The sequence below is a fragment of the Myodes glareolus genome, chromosome 1 (genome assembly GCF_982192425.1).
Source record: "Myodes glareolus chromosome 1, mMyoGla1.1, whole genome shotgun sequence".
Lineage (NCBI taxonomy): Eukaryota > Metazoa > Chordata > Mammalia > Rodentia > Cricetidae > Myodes > Myodes glareolus.
This window is the reverse complement of record NC_142026.1, coordinates 37,863,238-37,870,735: the sequence shown is the minus strand read 5'-3', so window position 1 is coordinate 37,870,735 and position 7,498 is coordinate 37,863,238. Positions and strand designations below refer to the sequence as shown.

The window sequence follows — 7,498 nt, the reverse complement described above, 5'->3', positions numbered from 1 at the left end:
CCCACTTCTCTCTCGCTCTGCCACTCCCCCTCCTCCCTCCCCCTCCAGTCTTAAGAGGCAGGGTACTCTGTCCTGTGGGAAGTCCAACGCCATACCCCCTCCATCTAGGCTTAGGAAGATGTGCATCCAAATAGAATAGGATCCCAAAAAGCCAGTACATGCAGTAGAGACAAATCCCAGTGCCATTATCATTTGCTTCTCTGCCTGGTCCAATTGTCAGCTACATTAAGAAGGTACAGTTTGATCCCATGCTAGTTCAGTCCCAGTCCAGCTGAATTTGGTGAGCTCCCATTAGCTCAGGCACAGTCTCAGTATGTGGACCAACCCTTTGTGGTCCTGACTTCCTTGCTCATCTTTCCGTCCTTCTGCTCTTCAGCTGGACCTTGGGAGCTCAGTACAGTGCTACGATGTGCGCCTGTGTCTCTGTCTCCATCCATTGTCGGACAATGGTTCTATGGTGATATTCAAGATAGTCATCAGTGTGACTACGGGACAAGGCCAGTTCAGGCACCCTCTCTTCCACTGCCCAGGGTCCTAGCTGGGAACATCCCCATGGACACCTGGGAACCCTCTAGAGCCAAGCCTCTTGCCAAGCCCAAAATGGCTCCCTTAATTAAGATACCTTCTTCCCTGCTCCCATATCCATTCTTTCTCCATCTCAACCATCCCACTCCTCAAAGCTCTCTACAACTCTCCCCTTCTATTTTCACTCTCCCCCTCTCCCCTTCCCCTCATCCCAATCCCACCCTCATGCTCCCAACTTTTACATGGTGATCTGTCTGCTTTCAATTTCCAGGAGGATCTATATATGTTTTTCTTTGGATTCACCTTATTACTTAGCTTCTCTAGGATCAAGAACTATAGGCTCAATGCCCTTTGATTATGACTAGAGTCCACTAATGAGTGAGTACATGCCATATTCATATTTTTGGGTCTGGGTTATCTCACTAGTATAGTGTTTACTATTTCCATACATTTGCATGCAAAATTCAAGATTCCATTGTTCTTTACTGCTGAGTAGTACTCTAATGTGTAGATGTGCAATACTTTCTTCATCCATTCTTTCATTGAGGGGCATCTAGGTTGTTTCCAGGTTCTGGCTATTACAAATAATGTTGCTATGAACATAGATGAACAAATGCTTTTGTAGTATGATAGGGAATCTCTTGGGTATATTCCCAAGAGTTGTATTACTGGATCCTGAGGTAGGTTGACTCCCAATTTTAAGAGAAACCGCCACACTGATTTCCAAAGTGGTTGCATAAGTTTGCACTCCCACCACCAATAGATGAGTGTTCCCCTTACTCCACATCTTCTCCAGCATAGGCTATCATTGATGTTTTTTATTTTAGCCATTCTGAATGGTATAAGATGGTATCTCAAAGATGTTTTGATTTGCATTTCCATGATCGCTAAGGAAGTTGAACATGTCCTTAAGTGACTTTTTGCTATTTGAAATTCTGTTGAGAATTCTCTGTTCAGTTCCATACCCCATTTTTAATGGGGTTATTTAGAATTTTTTTTTTATAGTAAATTTTATTAAATTATAAAAGTTTCCATTTCCACCCCCCCTCCCAACACCCTCCCACTCCCCCTACTCCCCCTCCTCCTCCCTCTTCGTCCCCCAGGGCGGTCAGGGTTTCCTGCCCTGTGGGAAGTTCCAGTTCCTTCCCCCTCCCTCCAGGTCCAGGAAGGTGAGTGTCCAAACAGACTGGATCCCCAAAATCCATTATATGTAGAGGAAACAGGTCCCAGTGTCATAGTCAATGGCTTTTCAGAAAGACTTCGGGTCAGCCACAGTCAGAGAATCCGGCCAAATTCGGAGAGTCTGGTTAGATCACGTCCTCTTTCAGTCCCAGTCCAACTGGCCTTGGTAAACTCTCATCAGATCCGTTCCCTTATATCAGTGGGTGATGGCATCCCTCGCAGTACTGACTTCGTTTTTCATGTTCTTCCTCCTTCTGCTCCTCATTTGGACCTCGGGGGGCTCAGTCCCGTGCTGCAATGTGGGTTTCCGACTGTATCGCCATCCTTCGTCAGATGCAGGATCTATGGTGATAAGCAAAATATACATCAGTATGGACATGGGCCACGGCCGATTCAGGCACCCACTCCTCTGTCCAGAGAGCAATCTGGGGGATCTCTCCTTGGACCTGGGATCCCATATATACTCAAGTCTCCTGTAAACCCTAAAATGGGTCCCTTAGTTGAAATATAATCTTCCCTGATCCCTTGTTCATCCTTCCTCCCTCCCCCCCCCATCCCAGGCCACCAAGCTTTCCCCTTTCTTCCCCTACTCCCTTCTCTCTAACCTTCTCCCCTTCCATCGACCCTCCCTCCCCCCCATGCACCCGAGGTTACCTGGGACTCTTGTCTATTTCCTACCTCCTGGTGGATAGCTAAATAATCTTCATCAGGTTCATCTTCTTATTTAGCTTCTCTAGGATCACGAATAATAGGCTCAAAGACCTTTAATTATGGTTAGAATCCACTTATGAGTGAATACATACCGTGTTCCTCTTTTTGGGTCTGGCTTACCTCACTCAGTAAAGCGTTTTCTATTTCCATCCATTTGCATGCAAAATTCAAGATGTCATTGTTTTTTACCGCTGAGTAAAACTCTAATGTGTATATGTTCCACACCTTTTTTAACCATTCTTCTATTGAGGGGCACCTAGGCTGTTTCCAGGTTCTGGCTATTACAAATAGTGCTGCTATGAACATAGTAGAACAAATGCTTTTGTAGTATGATCGGGAATCTTTAGGGTATATTCCCAAGAGTGGAATTGCTGGGTCCTGAGGGAGGTTGACTCCCAGTTTCCTGAGAAACCGCCACACTGATTTCCACAGTGGCTGCACGAGTTTGCATTCCCACCAACAATGGATGAGTGTTCCCCTCACCCCACATCCTCTCCAGCATAGGATATCATTGGTGTTTTTGACTTTAGCTATTCTGACAGGTGTAAGATGGTATCTCAAAGTGGTTTTGATTTGCATTTCCCTGATCGCTAAGGAGGTTGAGCATGACCTTAAGTGTCTTCTGGCCATTCGAAGTTCATCTGTTGTGAATTCTCTGTTAAGTTCAGTACCCCATTTTTTAATTGGGTTAATTAGAGTTTTAGTGCCTAGTTTCTTGAGTTCTTTGTATATTTTGGAGATCAGACCTTTGTCTGATGAGGGGTTGGTGAAGATCTTCTCCCAGTCAGAAGGCAGCCTTTTTGTCCTACTGACAGTGTCCTTTGCTTTACAGAAGCTTCCCAGTTTCAGTAGATCCCATTTATTCATTGTTTCTCTTATTGTCTGTGCTGCTGGGGTCCTGCTTAGGAAGAGGCCTCCTGTGCCTAAATCTTGTAGACTACTTCCCACTTTCTCTTCTATCAGGTTCAAAGTGGACAGATTAATGTTGATGTCTTTAATCCATTTGGACTTGATTTTTGTGCATGGTGATAGATATGGATCTACTTTCATTTTTTTACAGGTTGACATCCAGTTAAGCCAGCAAAATTTGTTAAAGATGCTGTCCTTCTTCCATTGTATACCTTTAGCTCCCTTGTCGAAAATTAGGTGTTCATAAGTTTGTGGGTTAATATCTGGGTCTTCTATTCGATTCCATAGGTCGACTTCTCTGTTCTTATGCCAATACCAAGCTGTTTTCAATACTGTAGCTCTATAATAGAGTTTGAAGTCAGGGATGGTAATGCCTCCAGAAGTTCTTTTATTGTATAAGATTGTTTTGGCTATCCTGGGTTTTTTGTTTTGCCATATAAACTTGATTATTGTTCTCTCAAGGTCTGTGAAGAAGTTTGATGGGATTTTGATGGGGATTGCATTGAATCTATAGATTGCTTTTGGTAGAATTGCCATTTTTACTATGTTGATTCTCCCAATCCAAGAGCAGGGGAGGTCTTTCCATTTTCTGGTATCCTCCTCAATTTCTTTCTTCAAAGACTTAAAGTTTTTGTCAAATAGGTCCTTCACTTCCTTGGTTAGAGTAACCCCAAGATATTTTATGCTATTTGTGGCTATCATGAAAGGTGATGCTTCTCTGATTTCCCTCTCTGCTTCTTTATCCTTTGTGTATAGGAGGGCCACTGATTTTTTGGAGTTGATCTTGTATCCTGCCACGTTACTAAAGGTGTTTATCAGCTGTAGGAGTTCTTTGGTAGAGTTTTTGGGGTCACTTATGTAAACTATCATATCGTCAGCAAATAACGAAAGTTTAACTTCCTCCTTTCCAATTCGAATCCCCTTGATCTCCTTATGTTGTCTTATTGCTATTGCTAGAACTTCAAGCACTATATTGAAGAGGTATGGAGAGAGTGGACAGCCTTGTCGCGTTCCTGATTTTAGTGGAAAGGCTTTGAGTTTCTCTCCATTCAGTTTGATGTTAGCTGTCAGCTTGCTGTATATTGCTTTTATTATATTTAGGTATGATCCTTGTATCCCCAGTCTCTCCAACACCTTTATCATAAATGGGTGTTGAATTTTGTCAAATGCTTTTTCAGCATCTAGTGAGATGATCATATGGTTTTTTTCTTTCAGTTTATTTATATGATGGATTACATTGATAGATTTGCGTATGTTGAACCAGCCCTGCATCTCTGGAATGAAGCCGACTTGATCATAATGGATAATTTTTCTAATGTGCTCTTGGATTCGGTTTGCCAGTATTTTATTGAGAATTTTCGCGTCGATGTTCATGAGTGAGATTGGCCTGTAATTCTCTTTCTTGGTTGTGTCTTTGTGTGGTTTTGGTATTAGGGTAACTGTAGCTTCATAAAAGGAGTTAGGCAGTGACTCTTCGGTTTCTATATTGTGGAATACGTTAAGGAGTATAGGTATTAGCTCTTCCTGGAAGTTCTGGTAGAATTCTGCATTGAAACCATCTGGTCCTGGGCTTTTTTTGGTAGGGAGATTTTTGATAACAGCTTCTAATTCTTCGCGACTAACAGGTCTATTTAGGTTGTTCACCTGTTCTTGGTTCAACTTTGGTATATGGTACTTATCTAAAAAAATGTCCATTTCTTTTACATTTTCCAACTTTGTGGCATATAAACTTTCATAGTAAGATCTAATGATTCTCTGAATTTCCTCTGTGTCTGTGGTTATGTCCCCCTTTTCATTTCTGATCTTATTAATTTGCATGTTCTCTCTCTGCCGTTTGATTAACTTGGCTAGGGGTTTGTCAATCTTGTTGATTTTCTCCAAGAACCAGCTTTTTGATTCATTGATTCTTTGGATTGTTTTCTCTGTTTCTATTTTGTTGATTTCAGCCCTCAGTTTGATTATTTCCAGTCTTCTAGACCTCCTGGGTGAATCAGCTTCTTTTTTTTCTAGATCTTTCAATTGTGCTGTTAATTCTCCAATGTGTGCTTTCTCCGCTTTCTTTAATTGGGCACTTAGTGCTATGAACTTTCCTCTTAGCACTGCTTTCATAGTGTCCCATAGGTTTGAGTATGTTGTGTCTTTGTTTTCATTAAATTCAAGGAAGAGTTTAATTTCTTTCTTTATTTCTCCCTTGACCCAGGGGTGATTTAGTAGTTGACTGTTCAGTTTCCATGAGTTTGTTGGCTTCCTGGGGGGAGCATTGTTGTTGAATTCTAATTTTAGTCCATGGTGATCTGACAAGACACAGGTAGTTACTAATATTTTTTTGTATCTGTGGAAGTTTACTTTGTTACCGAGTATGTGGTCAATTTTCGAGAAGGTTCCATGAGCTGCAGAGAAAAAGGTATAGTCTTTCCTATTTGGGTGGAGTGTTCTATAGATGTCTGTTAAGTCCATTTGATTCAATACCTCCAATAGGTCTCTCAATTCTCTGTTTGGTTTCTGTCTGATTGACCTGTCCATTGGTGAGAGAGGAGTGTTGAAGTCTCCTACTATTAGTGTGTGTGGTTTGATGACCGCCTTGAGTTCTAGAAGAGTTTCTTTTACATATGTGGGTGCCTTTATATTAGGAGCATAGATATTCAGGATTGAGACTTCCTCCTGATGAATTGTTCCAGTTATGAGTATGAAATGTCCATCTCCATTTCTTCTGATTGATTTTAGTTTGAAGTCGATTTTGTTAGATATTAGAATGGCCACGCCTGCTTGTTTCTTAGGCCCATTTGCTTGGAAAACCTTTTCCCAACCCTTTACTCTGAGTAGGTGTCTGTCTTTGTGGTTGAGGTGTGTTTCTTGTAAACAGCAGAATGTTGGATCCTGTTTTCGTATCCAATCTCTAAGTCTGTGCCTCTTTATAGGTGAATTGAGTCCATTGATATTAAGTGATATTAATGACCAGTGGTTGTTGACTCTGGTCATTTTTTTTTTTTTTGTTAGGTAGTAGAGTATATGTGTTTTTCTTCTTTAATTTGTGCTTGTGAATGGTCGCTAGATGTTCGAGTTATTGTAGGCCGTGTTGGGAATGTTGGATTCCTTCGGTAGTGATTTTCCTTCTAATATTCTCTGTAAGGCTGGATTAGTAGCTACGTATTGCTTAAATTTGTTTTTATCCTGGAATATTTTGTTTTCTCCGTTGATAGTGAACAGTAGCTTGGCAGGGTATATTAGTCTGGGTTTGCATCCATGGTCTCTTAGTTTCTGCAGTACCTCTATCCAGGATCTTCTGGCTTTCATGGTTTCCATAGAGAAATCCGGTGTAAGCCTGATAGGTTTACCTTTATAAGTTACTTGACCTTTTTCCTTTGCAGCTCTTAAAATTTTTTCTTTAATATTTATGTTTTGTGTTTTGATTATTATATGACGCGGGGATGTTTTTTTCTGATCCAATCTATTCGGTGTTCTGTATGCTTCTTGAACCTTCATAGGAATATCGTTCTTTAGGTTGGGAAAGTTTTCTTCTATAATTTTGTTGAATATATTTTCTGGTCCTTTGATCTGCAGTTCTTCTCCTTCTTCAATCCCTATTATTCTTAGATTTGGTTTTTTTATTGTGTAAAAATATGGAACGCTTCACGAATTTGCGTGTCATCCTTGCGCAGGGGCCATGCTAATCTTCTCTGTATCGTTCCAATTTTAGTATATGTGCTGCCGAAGCGAGCACGGTTATTTAGAATTTTAATGTCTTGTTTCTTGAACTCTTTATATATTTTGGAGATCAGACCTTTGTCTGATCTGGGATTGGTGAAAATATTCTCCCATTCAGTAGGTTGCCTTTTTGTCTTAATGACTGTGTCCTTTGCTTTACAGAAGTTTCTCAGTTTCAGGAGGTCCCATTAATTCATTCTTGATCTTTTTGTCTGTGCTACTGAGGTTATATTTAGGAAGTAGTCTTCTGTGCCCATGTATTTTAGGCTACTTCCCACTTTCTTTTCTATCAGGTTCAGTGTGATCAGATTAATATTGAGATCTTTAATCCATTTGGACTTGAGTTTTGTGCATGGTGACAGATATGGATTTTCATTCTTCTACAGGTTGACATCTACTTATGCCAGCATCATTTGTTAAAGATGCTTTCTTTCTTCCACTGTATAATTTTAGCTTCTTTGTCAAA

General features: G+C 40.8%; 1 non-coding gene across 1 annotated transcript; it reads right to left on the bottom strand.

Annotated features, from left to right (window-relative positions):
- Positions 1–6,941: 6,941 nt before the first annotated feature.
- LOC148123305 (U6 spliceosomal RNA) lies at positions 6,942–7,048 on the bottom strand. The gene has a single exon (XR_015734824.1). It is a non-coding gene; the product is annotated as a U6 spliceosomal RNA (small nuclear RNA).
- Between the last annotated feature and the right edge of the window lie 450 nt (positions 7,049–7,498).